At 44.0% G+C, this 18,735-nt stretch overlaps 1 long non-coding RNA gene and 1 other non-coding gene across 2 annotated transcripts; both read left to right on the top strand.

Annotated features, from left to right (window-relative positions):
- Positions 1-74, top strand: trnat-agu (transfer RNA threonine (anticodon AGU)). Its single transcript has one exon. It is a non-coding gene; the product is annotated as a tRNA-Thr (tRNA).
- Positions 75-400: 326 nt separating this feature from the next.
- Positions 401-13,692, top strand: LOC137350430 (uncharacterized). Its single transcript, XR_010969418.1, has 2 exons — positions 401-512; positions 13,298-13,692. It is a non-coding gene; the product is annotated as an uncharacterized lncRNA (long non-coding RNA).
- Positions 13,693-18,735: the final 5,043 nt, after the last annotated feature.

Genomic DNA, 18,735 nt, shown 5'->3' with positions numbered 1-18,735 from the left:
GGCTCTGTAGCTTAGTTGGTTACAGCACCTGTCTAGTAAACAGGAGGTCCTGGGTTCAACTCCCAGCAGAGCCTTATTACAGTGTGCTTTAGAAGTTTCCTAATCAATAATTTTATCGATGTCTTGTGAACTTTGACTTAGAATTCAAATTAGATAATGAATTTCAGTCACAGGAGAAAACAGCCATTGTGAAGGATGTGAGTTTGGAATGGCTGTTCCTCCTTGCACAGAAATTCAGTGCTGATATTTCAAAGGCAACTTCTTTCATAGAAGTTTGTTCACAGATGCATTCAACCTGGAAAACAGCACGACATTAATCTCACTGAAGGAAAGTGTGACCACGATGTCTGTTTCAGAGTGTTTCTGTCGTTATGTGTTGCTTTCAACCGTGACTGGGACATGACGCAAGCGAGAGGGTTGAGCCGAGGTTTGGAATATTTGTCAGTCAGGAACAAGAAAAATCAAAGGAAGCAAATAAGAAAACCTGTGTCTCATGTGGTTACCGAGAGACGGTGAGAAGATATTAAACTTTGTTCTATTCAATACAGCTGTGATTAACTTTGACCTTTTCTGCCTTTTGCAAACAGTATTTGAAGTGTTTCGGTAACAGTGTTCAGTGGGGTCTGGGTGAGCAGCTGCGGAGTGTAACAGGGTCAGGACTGGATGCAGGAAGTTCTCTGACAGTCTCTCTCTCTCTCTCTCTCTGATGGGTTTGAGTTGATTTTCAACTGGCAGCTGTTGGTGTTTCAATAAATGAAAGAAGTTCCCTCCACCCATTTTTTGGACAGACAGTGTATTACAAGGATGTAAAGGGTTAATGCTGAAGACAGTGGGATCAACCCCTCCCACTGTCAGAGTGATGATGTAACAGTCACATGAGATGAGGTTTGGGAGAAGAGAGAGCAGCACCAAGGATGCTAGCTTAGGAGGCTTGATGAGTGTGTATATAGTATTGTGTAAATTAGAAAAGAGTTCTTAGTTCTTTCAGCAGGAAATGTGTCCAGAAAATATCGAGAAACTCACAATTTTATTATTCAGGAGTCGAAACACAGATATTAATTCCAAGTGACAGTTCTGGGTTCATTTAACAAAAAAAAGGTAGAGAATAATATGACTCACTGATTGAAATCCCCCAGTGAGGAGACAATTAAACAGGTGATCTGTTGGGGCATCCTTCAATCCAAGGTTTCGGCAGCATTTAATCTCTCTTTTTGGTGAAATTCTTTGTTATTTGCATCTTCTTTTTAATCCAGCTTTGATGGGTGGGTGAAAAAACTCAAAAAAACTGAACAGTTCCATCCTTTCTTTTCTTCCTTCTTCCCTTCTTTCCATCAGTTTCGTTTTTCTGTCCCAGATCAATATAATGATGAGAATCCCAATTTAATCTGCTGTTTTATCCATTCCAATCAAAATTCAACATTCCAATCAAATCTATTTGTTATTCCACAGTGTCTCTCCATGTGTTTTACTCTGTTGTGTTCTCTCACAGTCTGTTTGATGATCAATGTTACATCTCACTCTCTGTTCTGGTGAAGATCAGAAGCAGTGATATCTGTTTTCACCACCCACCAAGTCGGTCTGAAGCTGTGCCTCGCCGATCATGTGGAGTTAGGAACATAGGAGCAGGAGTCGGCCATTCAGCCCATTGAGCCTGCCCCACCATTCAATATGATCATGGCTGATCATCCACTTCAATACCCTTTTCCCCACACTTTCCTCATATTCCCTTTTGTCATTTGTATTTAGAAATCTGTCAATCTCTGCTTTAAACATATTCCAATGACTGAGCTTCCACAGCCCTCTGGGGTAAAGAATTCCAAAGATTCACAACCCTCTGAGTGACAACATTTCTCCTCATCTCTGTCCTAAGTGTCCTTGGGGGTGCTTTTGCTAACGCTGTTGGGGAGGGTTTAAAATAATGTGGCAGGGGGATGGGAACCAAATGAGGAGGTCAGTGGACAGTAAGGAGGTAGTAACTAAAGCCTGTAAGGAACTAGATAATGAAGTCAGCGTGACTAAGGGGAAGAGTAGGCAGGAAGCAGATGATGAACGCAAAGGGACTGGTGGTCTGAGGTGCATTTGTTTTAATGCAAGAAGTGTAGTAGGTAAGGCAGATGAACTTAGGGCTTGGATTAGTACCTGGGAGTATGATGTTATTGCTATTACAGAGACTTGGTTGAGGAAAGGGCACGTTTGGCAACTAAATATCCCAGGATATCGATGCTTCTGGCGGGATAGAGAGGGAGGTAAAAGGGGTGGAGGAGTTGCATTACTGGTCAAAGAGGATATCACAGCTGTGCTGAAGGAGGGCACTATGGACGACTCGAGCAGTGAGGCAATATGGGCAGAACTCAGAAATAGGAAGGGTGCGGTAACAGTGTTGGGGCTGTACGACAGGCCTCCCAACAGCAAGCATGAGATAGAGGTACAAATATGTAAACAGATTATGGAAAGATGTAGGAGCAACAGGGTGGTGGTGATAGGAGATTTTAATTTTCCCAACATTGACTGGGATTCACTTAGTGTTAGAGGTCCAGATGGAGCAGAATTTGTAAGGAGCATCCAGGAGGGTTTTCTAGAGCAGTATGTAAATAGTCCAACTCGGGAAGGGGCCATACTGGACCTGGTGTTGGGGAATGAGCCCGGCCAGGTGGTTGAAGTTTTAGTAGGGGACTACTTTGGGAATAGTGATCACAATTCCGTCAGTTTTAGAATACTCATGGACAAAGATGAGAGTGGTCCTAAAGGAAGAGTGCTAAATTGGAGGAAGGCCAACTATACCAAAATTCGGCAGGAGCTGGGGAATGTAGATTGGGAGCAGATGTTTGAAGATAAATCCACATTTGATATGTGGGAGGCTTTTAAAGAGAGGTTGATTAGCGTGCAGGAGAGACATGTTCCTGTGAAAATGAGGGATAGAAATGGCAAGATTAGGGAACCATGGATGACAGGTGAAATTGTGAAACTAGTTAAGAGGAAAAAGGAAGCATACATAAGGTCTCGGCGGCTGAAGAAAGACAAAGCTTTGGAAGAATATCGGGAATGTAGGACCAATCTGAAACGAGGAATTAAGAGGGCTAAAAGGGGTCATGAAATATCTTTAGCAAACAGGGTTAAGGAAAATCCCAAAGCCTTTTATTCATATATAAGGAGCAAGAGGGTAACTAGAGAAAGGATTGGCCCACTCAAGGACAAAGGAGGAAAATTATGCGTGGAGTCAGAGAAAATGGGTGAGATTCTAAACGAGTACTTTGCATCGGTATTCACCGAGGAGAGGGACATTACGGATGTTGAGGTCAGGGATAGATGTTTGATTACTCTAGGTCAAGTCGGCATAAGGAGGGAGGAAGTGTTGGGTATTCCAAAAGGCATTAAGGTGGACAAGTCCCCAGGTCCGGATGGGATCTATCCCAGGTTACTGAGGGAAGCGAGAGAGGAAATAGCTGGGGCCTTAACAGATATCTTTGCAGCGTCCTTAAACACGGATGAGGTCCCGGAGGACTGGAGAATTGCTAATGTTGTCCCCTTGTTTAAGAAGGGTAGCAGGGATAATCCAGGTAATTATAGACCGGTGAGCCTGACGTCAGTGGTAGGGAAGCTGCTGGAGAAGATACTTAGGGATAGGATCTATTCCCATTTGGAAGAAAATGGGCTTATCAGTGATAGGCAACACGGTTTTGTGCAGGGAAGGTCATGTCTTACCAACTTAATAGAATTCTTTGAGGAAGTGACAAAGTTGATTGATGAGGGAAGGGCTGTAGATGTCATATACATGGACTTCAGTAAGGCGTTTGATAAGGTTCCCCATGGTAGGTTGATGGAGAAATTGAAGTCGCATGGGGTCCAGGGTGTACTAGCTAGATGGATAAAGAACTGGCTGGGCAACAGGAGACAGAGAGTAGCAGTGGAAGGGAGTTTCTCAAAATGGAGACATGTGACCAGTGGTGTTCCACAGGGATCCGTGCTGGGACCACTGTTGTTTGTGATATACATAAATGATTTGGAGGAAAGTATAGGTGGTCTGATTAGCAAGTTTGCAGACGACATTAAGATTGGTGGAGTAGCAGATAGTGAAGGGGACTGTCAGAGAATACAGCAGAATATAGATAGATTGGAGAGTTGGGCAGAGAAATGTCAGATGGAGTTCAATCCAGGCAAATGCGAGGTGATGCATTTTGGAAGATCCAATTCAAGAGTGAACTATACAGTAAATGGAAAAGTCCTGGGGAAAATTGATGTACAAAGAGATTTGGGTGTTCAGGTCCATTGTTCCCTGAAGGTGGCAACGCAGGTCAATAGAGTGGTCAAGAAGGCATACGGCATGCTTTCCTTCATCGGACGGGGTATTGAGTACAAGAGTTGGCAGGTCATGTTACAGTTGTATAAGACTTTGGTTCGGCCACATTTGGAATACTGCGTGCAGTTCTGGTCGCCATATTACCAAAAGGATGTAGATGCTTTGGAGAGGGTGCAGAGGAGGTTCACCAGGATGTTGCCTGGTATGGAGGGCGCTAGCTATGAAGAGAGGTTGAGTAGATTAGGATTATTTTCATTAGAAAGACGGAGGTTGAGGGGGGACCTGATTGAGGTGTACAAAATCATGAGAGGTGTAGACAGGGTGGATAGCAAGAAGCTTTTTCCCAGAGTGGGGGATTCAATTACAAGGGGTCACGAGTTCAAAGTGAGAGGGGAAAAGTTTAGGGGGGATATGCGTGGAAAGTTCTTTACGCAGAGGGTGGTGGGTGCCTGGAACGCGTTGCCAGCGGAGGTGGTAGACGCGGGCACGATAGCGTCTTTTAAGATGTATCTAGACAGATACATGAATGGGCAGGAAGCAAAGAGATACAGACCCTTAGAAAATAGGCGACAGGTTTAGATAGAGGATCTGGATCGGCGCAGGCTTGGAGGGCCGAAGGGCCTGTTCCTGTGCTGTAATTTTCTTTGTTCTTTGTTCTAAGTGGTTTCCCCCTTATTTTGAAATTGCATCACCTGGTTCTCGACTCCCCAACCAGGAGAAACATCTCAGCTGCATCTACCCTGACTGTCCTTTAAGTATTTTGTGGGTTTCAATGGGATCACCTCTCATTCTTTGAAACTCGAGAGAATACAGCCCGTTTCCCCAATCTCTCTTCATAGGACAGTCCCACCATCCCAGGAACAAGTCTGATGAACCTTTGTTGCACTCCCTCTGTGGCAATAATATCCTTCCTAAGGTAAGGGGACCAAAACTGCACACAGTACTCCAAGTGCGGTCTAACCAAGGTTCTTTACAATTGAAGCAAGAATTCACTATTCCTGTACTCAAATCCTCTTGTGATTAAGGCTAACATACCAATAGCCTTCTTAATTGCTTGCTGCACCTGCATGTTAGCTTTCAGTGACTTATTGACATGGACACCCATGTCACCCTTATATTCTGTACCTCAGCTAATAAAGGAAAGGATTCCATATATCTGCTGAACCAGCTTATTGACCTGTCCTGCTACTTCAGGGATCTGTGGACATTCACTCCAACGTCCCTCACTTCCTCTACACCGTTCAGTGTTTTCCCGTTAATTGTGTATTCCTTTGCCTTTTTTTACGTCTGCTCTCGCTGTTCCCTGCTCTCCGAGTGAACTCTTGCTCCCTCTCTCTCCTGGGCTCTTTATGCTCCACTTCGCTTTCACTGTTTCCCGCTCTCTTAATGTATCAATATTTGTTTGCCTTGCGTTTAATTTAAAATATGGATTAACTGTATTTTACAGTTGTAGGTTTTATTTGGCAGTCCTGTGCAAGTTGTGGATTGGTATTCAATATTTAGCTCTGTGAAAACGATTGTGAATGAAAACATAACTTTCAATCTTATACATGGGCTGGTCTGCAAGCTCCAAGTCCTTCATTTTGTAGTAATGGAATTGATACTGTATCTTTCAGTCTTAATCTCTGTGGGATTTTTGAATGTAATGCATAGCTCGGTCTCACGTCTGATGTACATTATTGGGATTCAGAGGATCATAGGAAATAGGGGCATTAGGCCATTCAGCCCATCGAGCCTGCTCCGCCATTCAAACAGATCGTGGATGATCATCTACCTCTACGCCATTTTTCCCTGCTATCTCCATATCCCTTGATCTTGTTAGTATTTAGAAATCTATCGATTTATGTCTTGAATATGTTCAATGATTGAGGCTCCACAGCCCTCTGGGATAAAGAATTCCACAGAGTTCCCACCCTCTGAGTAAAGAAATTCCTGCTCATCTCAGTCTCAAATGGCCTGTCCTTATTCTGAGACTGTATCTCCTTGTTCTAGAATGACCAGACAGAGGAAACATCCTCTCCATATCTACCCTGTCACGCCCTGTAAGAATTTTGTAAGTTTCAATGAGATCACCTTTCATTCTTCGAAACTCCAGAGAATTTCGGCCCAGTTTCTGCAGTCTCTCATCATAAGACAATCCCACCATCCCAGGGGATTAGTCTGGTGAATCTCCGTTGCACTCTCTCCATGACAAGTCTATCCTTCCTTAGATAAGGAAACCAAAATTGTACAGAATATTCCAGGTGCGGTCTCATCTAGACTTTATACATTGAAGCAATACATGATTAACCATGTACTCAAATCCCCTTTCAATGAAGACAACATACCATTTGCATTCTTAATTGCTTTCTGCACCTGCACACTAGCTTTTAGTGTCTCATGAACAAGGACACCCAGGTCCCTTTGGACATCAACACTTCCCAACCTCTCACCATTTAAGAAATACTCTGCCTTTCTGTTTATTCTACCAAAGTGGAGAACTTCACACTTATTTACATTATATTCCATCTGCCATGTTCTAGCCCATTCACTTACCCCGTCCAAATCCCCTTGAAGCCTCCTTGCATTCATTCTGTACCTTTCAATCAGGCAAATTTTGTCTGTTCAATTTCAAGTTTTATATTTAAAATGTGGCCATGGTGACAGAGTTTATTTAGATCTGATAGTGAGTTTGTTTTTGGACTGTGATTGATGTATCAACCTATCAGCTGTATTGAATTGGAGTGAAATAGAAACAACTTCTGTCTCTCCCGCTGTTGTTTGACTGTTGGATTGAAAATGTGTCTCTTGACTTTGGGATCAGTGTCTGTCTGACTACTTCTTTTGTTTGTTCCAGTGGAACTGATGAGCTGGCAGTATCTCTGTGCTTTGGGAGTGATCCTGTACCGACTGTGTGTTGGAACGAGATCACTGCACTTTTCCTTGTGTCCAAGAATCACCACATCCAGTCAGGTTCCTTCATGTATTTTCCTGCAGGAATGAAAGAACTGGTGAGGTAGAAGATACAAAAGCGATCAATGTAATCGTCCCAATAATAATCATTATGAACAATCACAAAATGAAAACCAGGAACACAAACAGTGTCAGTGTCTGACTCCACTGTAGTACTGCAGTATTCAGCTTCTGTTTACCAGGTGTTTGCAGTGGTTTTACAACAAGTTTGTGACATTCAGAAACAACACAAGCCCTGCACTGCTCAATGACTGGGACTGTCCGATAGAGCAGTGACCTTTACACAGTCACATTTCTATTTCAACGGAAAACAAGCAGCCACTATTTAAAATGTGCCTTTCACACTTCTCACCTGGTGTCTGCAATAAATGCTCTTTGTCTAACTGTCCACATCGTTATTTTGCGGCTATTTTCCCCCCACTGTTCACGATCCAACAAACAGTGAGAGACTGGAACTAAAGCAGGAAAATTCCCTCTCCTTTGGGTGGTGAAATTGTCAGTGATTTTCAATAGTGATTTCTTCCCATTGTGTCTCCCTGAGCCTGTACAGACACTGTCCGAGAATGAACTCTCCCTTCCCCGTGTCCCCGGCTCACTCCATGTTCCGGGAGCAGCTCCTGCTCCACAGTGTCTGTTCCAAACACTCCCCGACTCCCCCTCAACTTCCCACCACTCAATGCTAATCTCTGAGCACATCTGCTGACACGCTCCCAAAGCAGTGGCTGCTGGAAGCAGATGCTGTTTGTTCCCTTCCCCCGGGCCCGGGAAGTCTCCATTAGCAGCTGATTTGAAGCATCTTCCCCTGATTGAGTGAATGGCCTCACAGACTGGGTTGGGAAAGGATGCGCATGCGCTCCACTCCTCATTGTGACGTCCCACCGGAGGCGGGGCAACACCGCGCGTGCGCAGATCTCTGCAGCAATTCAGCACTCAAACATCAATGGGAACTTTCCCCATTTCACCCTCATCAAAGTCCCAAAGAAAGTGAAGAGGAGCTTGGACTGGAGGGAGGGAGGGAGGGGCGGGGTAGGGGGAACCTAGAACCCAGAAAGCTGCCCACTTGCCCCATTTAGATGCTCAATTTGCGGTCATTTCCTGCAGGGGGTTTGTTATTATTGAGCCCCTCCTGGTAAAACAATCCGATAGAAAGAGGGGAGAAAGGAGGGAGCCGGTGTGTTTGCTGGGACCTTGCAGAATTCATTTCAGCAGCAAAAGTCCCGGGTTATATTAACCCGAGTGAAACACGCTGTCAGTGAAAGGAAAACCGAACGGCCCTTTTCATCTTTTCATTGGAAACAAAGTAGAGCCGGAAGTGCGGCGAGCAGAGCAGACACACAAGCTCAATGACAGGAGAGCTCGGCCGTTCCTGAGTTTCAGCTCCCAGCTCTTCCATTTCCTCATCCACACTGTCTTTACTGTGGATGTTCAGGGGTTCATTGTCGGATCTGAGGACTGTATCCATTAAACATTCTGAGTCAGGAGATTCACACACTCTCTGTTACCAAGATTTATGGGCAGGAATGTTTCAAAACTTTGTCTATTAAATCATTGTATTATTCACAGAACTAATGAGGCAATCGGTTCATTATTCAGGCCTTGAACTTGGTTTGGGTAGACCGAAAACTGAGAGGTTCAGCACCTATCCACTTATTCACTATTGGCCGTGTGGCCTAATGGATAAGGCGTCTGACTTCGGTGTATTTAACGAGGTTATCAGAAAATTGGAGGTTCGAATCCTGCCATGGTCATTTTGGGCGATCACTGTTTCGCACCGCAGCCTCACAGCTCTAGCGACCCGTGTTCAGTTCTGGCTAATGTCTGTGCGCAGTTTGAGTTCTCCCTGTAACTGCGTGTGTTTCCTCGCACAGCCAAAGACTTGCAGATTGATTGGTAAATTGACCATTGTGAATTGCCCCCAGTGGAGGTAGGTGGTGGGGGATGTGGTCGAGAATATGGCATTCATGTCGGATTGGTATAAATGGGTGGTTGTTGGTCGGCACAGACTTGATGGGCCGAAGGGCCTGTTATAGTGCTGCATCTATAAATAAATAACTTATTTTTTTGATGAGGTAACAGAAAAGGTTGATGAAGGGAAAGCAATGGATGTTGTCTATATGGATTTTCAGAAAGCGTTTGACAAACTACCGCATAAAATGCTGGGTAACAAAACTGAGGCTCTTGGAATAGGAGGGTCAGTATCTGCTTACATTAGAAATTTGGGAAACATCAAAAAAAGTGAGTTGTGATATTTGGTTGTTTTTCAGAATGGAAGATGGTGAACAGTGATGTCCACAAGGGTCAGTGTCAGGACCACCATATATAGAAATGACTTGAATATTGGAATCACAGAATCACAGAATTGTTACTGCACAGAAGGAGGCCATTTGGCCCATCATGTCTGCACTGACTCTCCAAATGAGCAATTCACCTCATGTCACTTCCCCGTCTTCTCCCCATAATCCTGCACATTCTTCCTTTTCAGATAACAGTCTAATTCCCCTTTGAATTCTTCAATTGAACCTGCCTCCATCACATTCTCAGGCAGTTCATACTTTAACCACTCGCTGTGTGAAAAAGTTTTTCCTCATGTCGCTTTTGCTTCTTTTACCAATTACTTTAAATCTGTGCCCTCTCGTTCTCGATCCTTTCACAAGTGGGAACAGTTTCTCCCTATCCACTCTGTCCACACCCCTCATCATTTTGAATACCACTATGAAATCTCCTCTTAGCCTTCTTTTCTCCAAGGAAAACAATCCTAACTTCTCCAATCTATCTTCATAACTGAAGTTCCTCATCCCTGGATCCATTCTCATGAATCTTTTCCGTAATCTCTCCAATGCCTTCACATCTTTCCTAAAGTGTGGCACCCAGAACTGGACGCAGTACTTCAGCTGAGTCTAGTGTCTTGTACAAGTTCAACATGACCTCCTTGTTCTTGTACTCTATGCCTCTATTACTAAAGCCGAGGATACTGTATGCTTTATTAACCGTTCTCTCAATCAATGACTTATACCCCCAGGTCCCACTGCTCCTGCACCCCCTTTAGAATTGTACCCTTTATTCTATATTGTCTCTCCATGTTCTTCCTACCAAAATGAATCAATTCACATTTCTCTGCATTGAACTTCACCTGTCATCTGTCCTCCCATTCCACCAACTTGTCTATGTCCTTTTGAAGTTCTACACTATCATCCTTACAGTTCACAATGCTTCCAATTTTCGTATCATCCATAAACTTTGAAATTCTGCCCTGTACACCAAGGTCTAGGTCATTAATATATATCAGGAAAGGCAAGGGTCCCAACACTGACTCCTGGGGAACTCCACTACAAACCTTCCTCTAGCCCGAAGAACATCCATTGCTCACTACTCTTTGTTTCCTGTCACTCAGCCAATTCCATGTCCATGTTACTACTGTCCCTTTTATTCCATGAGTTATAATTTTGTTCACAAGTCTGTTGTGTTGCACTGTATCAAACTCCTTTTGAAAGTCAATAAACGCAAAATACTGCAGATGCTAGAAAGCTGAAATATAAACAAAAAGTGCTGGAAGTACTCAGCAGGTCTGGCAGCATCTGTGGAGAGAGAAACAGAGTTAATGTTTCAGGTCAGTGACCTTTCAGATGCTGTCAGACCTTTTGAAAGTCCATGTACACCACATCAACAGCATTGCCCTCATCATCCCTCTCTGTTACCTCATCAAAAAACTCCAGCAGGACAGTTAAACATGATTTTCCCTGAAGAAGTCCATGCTGGCTTTCTTGAATTAACCCACATTTGTCCATGGGACTATTAATTTTGTCCCGAATTATTCTTTCGAGAAGTTTTCCCACCACCAAAATTGAACTGACTGGGGAGTGAGACGAGGTGAGTTGCTCTAACAGAGAGCCAGCACGGGTTCGACAGGCTGAATGGCCTCCTTCTGTGCTGTAGCCATTCTATGATTGTATGATTCGAGCGACAACTGTTGGTGGAGAGGCAGTGATGCAGGAATGGGTTGACAGAAAGGGGAAAGTCTGGGCTGGTGTGTGTTCGGGTTTGTGAATAAAGGTGATTTGGAAGCTGTGTTCCAAATTGAAGTGTTTACTGGAAGGAAGAAGTTGATGTAAATAAAGAGTAAAACGTGTTAAGATGAAGCGTGGTGTGATTGTGGGCAGCAGTAAATATTGTGTTGGTGAATTATTTGTGTTAATAAACTTCCACTGCGCCCTCTGCTGCAGGCTGCTGTTTATATCCAGCTGTGTATTAGTGCTGTGTGTTAGCGAGAAAAATGTTTGTTTCAACGCTGTTTATAAAGCAATAGCATTGCACTCAAACAGTCCCAGACATAGCAACACACGTACAAAAGCAAAATACTGCGGATGCTGGAAATCTGAAACATAAACAGAAAATGCTTGAAATAGTCAGCAGGTCTGGCAGCATCTGTGGAGAGAGAAACAAAGTTAATGTGAGCTAAGGAAACAGACCTGAACTGTTAACTGTTTCTCTCTGCACAGATGCTGCCAGACCTACTGAGCATTTCCAGCATTTTCTGTTTTTATTACAGCAACACAGGTGTTGGGAGGCTCAACCTGGCTACACAATGTTACAAGGACGCTGAGTAACACCATCGACAACGGGACAGAGAGAAAAACACACAGAAAACCAAGAATAGACTGTGAGGAAGCAAAAGTGAGGGACAGAGAGAGAGACAAGACTGAGATGGCGAAACAAGGCATTTGTATGATTGTAATAAAAGCAAAATACTGCGGATGCTGGAAATCTGAAACAAAAACAAGAAATGCTGGAATCACTCAGCAGGTCTGGCAGCATCTGTGGAAAGAGAAGCAGAGTTAACGTTTCAGGTCAGTGACCCTTCTTCGGAACTGACAAATATTAGAAAAATCACAGATTATAAACAAGTGAGGTGGGGGTGGGGCAAGAGATAACAAAGGAGAAGGTGCAGATTGGACCGGGCCACATCGCTGACCAAAAGGTCACGGAGAAAAGGCAAACAATATGTTAATGGTGTGTTGAAAGACAAAGCATTAGTACAGATTAGGTGTGAATACACTGAATATTGAACAGCAGCAAGTGCAAACCTGAAGAAAAACAACCTGAAAAAAACAGTGGGTAAGCAAACTGAACAAACTAAGATGAAATGAAATAAATGCAATAAAAGATTGTAAAAAATGTAAAAAGGAATGTAAAAAAAAGGAAGAAAAAATAACTAAAAATGAAAGTAAAATGGGGGGCTGTCATGCTCTGAAATTGTTGAACTCAATGTTCAGTCCGGCAGGCTGTAGTGTGCCTAATCGGTAGATGAGATGCTGTTCCTCGAGCTTGCGTTGATGTTCACTGGAACACTGCAGCAATCCCAGGACAGAGATGTGAGCATGAAAGCAGGGGGTAGTGTTGAAATGGCAAGCAACCGGAAGCTCAGGGTCCTGCTTGCGGACTGAGCGGAGATGTTCCGCAAAGCGGTCACCCAGTCTGCGCTTGGTCTCCCCAATGTATTTGTATGATTGTGTTCTCCCTGTTATCTGAAGGTATTTCCTGTTGTGTAAATATGTTTTCTGTTGTGTAAAGATGTCCCCTGTTGTTGTGTAAAGGTTTTCCCTGTTATTGTTTTATTTTCTGTTCCTGACCGTCTCCTCACTGTGACCATTTGTCCTGGTTGTATTGTGGCCAACATCACCATCTGGTGGTGGAGACGAGGCTCTGCAGGAAGGGGTTGACAAAGTGGGAGAGACTCGGCTGGTCCGTGTTTGCAGTTTGTGCAGCTTGTGTTCGTGTGAGCAAAAGTGAGTTGTTACTGATTGATGTGTTCACTGGAAGAAAAAAGCTGATTGCAATGGAGTGCCTCAGGAAGCATCTTGTTCTGATGTTTTAAAAGTGAACTGTTTGTGTTACTACCGAACATAAATAACAGAGAATGGTTTCGATCCATTGACCTCTGGGTTATGGGCCTAGCACGCTTCCGCTGCGCCACTCTGCTAACTAATGTTTTAAATTTTAGCTGCCTGTTAGTGAAATATGTTCATTTCCCCAATGTTTTTATAAAAATAGGATTGTCTTCTGAATGCTCAAGAATCCCAGACTCAGCAACACACGTGCTGACAGACTCACCCTCATTGCACAATGACACAAGGACACTGAGTAACAGCACCGACAATGAGGGAGGCAGAGAAAGACACACAGAAAACCAGGAAGATATTATCAGGACTCAGAAAGGAACAGACAGAGAAAGACACACAGAAAACCAGGCAGAGACAGCAAGAGACCAATGATTTATGTAATCGTGTTCTCTATTGTGTAAAGATGTCCCCTGTGTTTTTAAAATATTTTTCCTGCTGTGTAATATGTTCTCTGTTGTGTAACTATGTTCGCTGTTGTGTAAAGATGTTCTCTGTTATTGTGTAAAATGGTTCCCTGTTGGGTAAAGATCTACTCAGTTGTGTAAATATGATCCATCTTGTGTAAAAGTGTTCTGGGTTGTTTAAATATGTTCCCTGCTCTGTAATGTAGAGCTGAGTCTGCGTTAATGGAATTGCTACAGTATCTTCCAGTCTGATACTGTATGAGGGCTGGAATATGATCCAAAGCACAGTCTATACAAATTAAATTGCTATTGTATCTTTTAGTTTCACAATCCAGGGGAGTTTTAAACTGAAATCTCAGTTTGTATCTCAGGTTATGCTATCTTTCAGATTCTCTCAATCTGATGACGCACTTGAGATTTAGACTTAAGAAAGGATGTACTGGCATTGGAGGAGTTCAAAAGAGATTCACTCAGCTGATTTCTGAGATGAAGGTGTTGACTTATCAAGAATGGCTAAACAGGTTATTCATTCGAGTTCAGAAGAATGAGGGGTGATCTTTTTGAAACGTACAAGATTCTGAGGGTGCTTAACAGGGTGAAGAAGGGTCTCGGACCTGAAACATTAACTCTGCTTCTCTCTTCACAGATGCTGCCAGACCTGCTGAGTATTTCCAGCATTTCTTGTTTTTATTAACAGGGTAGATGTTGAGAAGATGTTTCCACTAGTGGGGGAATCTCAAACTAGGCGACATAGTTACAGAATAAGGGGAGACTCATTTAAAACTGAGATGCAAAGGAATTTCTTCTCTCAGAGGGTAGTGAATGTCTGGAATTATCTACCCCAGACAGTTGTGGAGACAAGATCACTGAAAGTATTTAAAGAGGAAGTAGATAGATTTTTGAAATATTGGAGAGTTGAGGGCTATGAAGAGCTGGCATGAAAAAGGAATTGAGGTCTGGGGCAGATCAGCCCTGATCTTACTGAATGGCAGGGCAGGCTTGAGGGGCTGAATGGCCTACTCCTGCTCCTATTTCTTATGTTCTTATGTTATGTTATATCTAATGTATATGTCAGGATGCACTATGGGAATTAATACTGAAACTTATAAACTCATAATGTGTGTCAATATTGGGCTGATATTTAACTTGACTCTCAGAGTACATTATTGTGGTTAATTCTGTAACTTTGAAAAGGGAACTATGTGCAAAAATGAAAACAAGAAATGCTGGAAATACTCAGCAGGTCAGGCAGCATCTGTATAGAGAGAAGCAGAGTTAACGTTTCAGGTCAGTGACCTTTCATCAGATGTGAAACTGATCAATCCACTGTTACAATAACTCCATCTCTGACTCCCTCCTGACAGTAACTAATCCTTTCACAGAGACTGTGGGTGGTTCTGAAAAGTGCCTTTGGGTTATGAAATGACATTTTTCCACTTTACTTTTTCTGGGAGTTCTGAGCGCTGAGAATGATTCTCACTGACATGTACAGGGCAACAGACCGACTGATTTGGCATAACGGTGTAACTAATGTTTGGGCTAACTCATGGCATCAGGTCAAACATGGGCAAGGAAACCTCCTGCTGATTATCACCTACCACCCCCTCCCAACCACCCCCTCTCCACGCCCCTCAGCTGATGAGTCAGTACTCCTCTATGTTGATCACCACTTGGAGGGAGCACTGAGGTGGAACAGCGCGCAGAATGTAGTCTGGCTGGGGGATGTCAATGTCCATCACTATGAGTGGCTCGGTAGCACCACTACTGACCATGCTGGCCGAGTCCTAAAGGACATAGCTGCTCGATTGGGTCTGCAGTAGGTGATGAGGGAACTAACAAGAGGGAAAAACATACTTGACCTCATCCTCACCAATCTGCCTGCTGCAGATGCATCTGTCCATGACAGTATTGGTAGGAGTGACCACTGCACAATCCTTGTGGAGATGAAGTCCCGTCTTCACATTGAGGATACCCTGCATTGTGTTGTGTGCCACTACCACTGTGCTAAATGGGATAGATTTTGAACAGATCTAGCAATGTATAACTGGGCATCCATGAGGTGCTGTGGACCATTAGCAGCAGCAGAATTGTAGTCAACCACAATCTGTCACCTCATGGCCCGGCATATTCCCCCACTCTAACATTACCAACAAGCTGGGGATCAACCCTAATTCAATGAAGAGTGCAGGAGGGCATGCCAGGAGCAGCATCAGGCATACCTTGAAATGAGGCGTCAGCCTGAAGAAGCTACAGCCCAGGACTACTTTCATGCCAAACAGCAGAAGCAGCATGTAATAGACAGGGCTAAGTGATCCCACAACCAACGGATCAGATCTACACCCTGCCACATCCAATGATGAATGGTGGTGGACAATTAAACAACCAACAGGAGGAGGTGGCTCCACAAATATCCCCAGCCTCAATGATGGGGGAGCCCAGCACATCAGTGCAAAAGACAAGGATGAAGAATTTGCAACAATCTTCAACCAGAAGTGCCAAGTGGATTATCCATCTCGGCCTCCTCCTGAAGTCCCCAGCATCACAGATGCCAGTCTTCAGCCAATTCGATTCACTCAACGTGATATCAAGAAACGAATGAAGGCTCTGGATACAGCAATGGCTACGGGCCCTGGCAATATTCCAGCAATAGTACTGAAGACCTGTGCTCCAGAACTTGCTGCACCTCTAGCCAAGCTGTTCCAGTACAGCTACAACACTGGCATCTACTCGGCAATGTGGAAAATTGCCCAGGTATGACCTGTACACAAATAGCAGGACAAATCCAACCCAGCCAATTGATGCCTCATCAGTCTACTCTCAATCATCAGTATAGTGATGGAAGATGTCATTGACAGTGCTATCAAGTGGCACTTGCTTTGCAATAACCTGTTCAGTGACACTCAGTTGGGTTCCACCAGGGCCATTCAGCTCCTGATGTCATTACAGCCTTGGTTCAAACAAGGACAAAAGAGCTGAACTCAAGAGGTGAGGTGAGAGTGTCTGCCCTTGACATCAAGGTAGCATTTGACTGAGTATGGCATCAAGGAGCCAGAGCAAAACTGGAGTCAATGGGAATCAAGAGGAAAACACTCCACTGGTTGGAATCGTACCTAGCACAAAGGAAAATGGTTGTGATTGTTGGAGGTCAATCATCTCAGCTCCAGGACATTACTGCTGGAGTTCCTCAGGGTAGTATCCTCGGCTCACCCTTCTTCACTACTTCATCAGTGACCTTCCTTCAATCATAAGGTCAGAAGTGGGGATGTTTGCTGATGATTGCAAAATTCAGCACCATTCGCGACTCCTCAGATACTGAAGCAGTCCATGCAGAAATGCAGCAAGACCTGGACAATATCCAGGCTTGGGCTGATAAGTGGCAAGTAACATTCATGCCACACAAGTACCAGGCAATGACCATCTCCAACAAGAGAGAATCTAACCATCTCCCATTGACATTCAACAGCATTACGATCGCTGAATCCCCCATTATCAACTTCCTGGGCGTTCCCATTGACCAGAAACTGAACTGGAGTAGCCTTATAAATAGTGTGACTACATGAGCTGGTCAGAGGGTAGGAATCATGCGGTGAGTAACTCACCTCCTGACTCCCCAAGCCTGTCCACCATTTACAAGGCACAAGTCTGGAGTGTGATGGAATACTCTCCACTTGCCTGGGTGGGTGCAGCTCCAACAACACTCAAGAAGCTCGACACCATCCAGGACAAAACAACATGCTTGATTGGCACCCCATCCACAACATTCACTCCCTCCACCACTGACGTACAGCGGCAGCAGTGTGTACCATCTACAAGATGCACTGCAACAATGCACCAAGGCTACTCAGGCAGCACCTTCCAAACCTGCATCCTCTATTGCCTAGAAGGACAAGGGCAGCAGATGCATGGGAACACCACCACCTGAAAGTTCTCCTCCAAGCTACACATCATCCTGACTTGGAACTATATCGCCATTCCTTCACTGTCGCTGGGTAAAAATCCTGGAACTCCCTTCCTAATAGCACTGTGGGTGTACCTACCCCACATGGACTGCAGTGGTTCAAGAAGGAAGCTCACCACCACCTTCTCATGGGCAATTAGGGATGGACAATAAAAGCTGGCCTGGCTGGCGACGTTCACATCCCATGAAACAAATAATTAAATACAATAACAGCTCATCTCAATTCCTGGCATTTCTAAATCCCACCAGTCCAACATAAGCTGAACAATTATTGCATGTTGTGATTGACGGTCTGGTCTGTAAACTGCACTGTGTCACAGATTGCTGACATTTGCTAACTGGAAGTGAGAACTGCAAAATCGGGACAGTAGTTCACATAGTCTGTCAGTGTGAAAGAATCAGGCAATGTGAGGTAATAGAATTTGTCTGTAAATGTTACACTCATATTGCTTTATATTTTTATATTGAAAATAAAAGTAATCATTTCGTGAAAATAGTGACATGTTGTCCAAACTTTGGTAGCCAGTTGTTTTTGTCTTGCACTCAGCAGGGCAATCCACAAGAATACCAATTTAAAGGAAAACAACAACTTTCTTCTGTATGAGAATAGAGTGCTGATTGGTTGGCAAGTGAACTCTGATTGGGCGAGGCATTGCCATTCAGAATGCACCAGTTTATGGTAACTGACAGATAACTGCCCAGCTTTGTTTGAAATTTAAACCAGGCAGCTTGACTCTGATTGGTCAGGGCATTGCCCTGAGGAATGAGCCAGTGAATGGCTGTCACTTATTTTGTTTAGCTGAAACTGGCACAATGTGTGTGCATGTTCTTTCTATCTGCAAAGAACAGGGCCCTGTGTATTAATATATGTAGTTTACAGTGACCACCTCCAGGCGCGTATCCATTGTCTCTCGAGATAAGGAGGCCCAAAGAATAAGAAGTTTACAGTGCACACCAATGCACCACACTGCGAGCCCTACTGACAGTCTTAAATCGGTTGTCAGTGTAATTCTTAGCACACTGAGAATTATTTAGCAAATGTTGTCCTACTGTGGAATCACATCTCATGTTTGATACTGTGTTTTGAGTTTTGCAAGCACGGGTTGGTTGGGTAGGGCCCATTGCGAACAGCGGAAGGGACATGTTATTTGATACAATCCGCCAGTTTTGGGATGTACGGTCTAGAAACCTAGCATCACACTGGTATTGAAATTCATATATCACGTT

This window comes from Heterodontus francisci, chromosome 35 (assembly GCF_036365525.1).
Source record: "Heterodontus francisci isolate sHetFra1 chromosome 35, sHetFra1.hap1, whole genome shotgun sequence".
Taxonomy (NCBI): domain Eukaryota; kingdom Metazoa; phylum Chordata; class Chondrichthyes; order Heterodontiformes; family Heterodontidae; genus Heterodontus; species Heterodontus francisci.
Note: the sequence above shows the minus strand (reverse complement) of the source record. Positions and strands in the feature narration are given on the sequence as shown.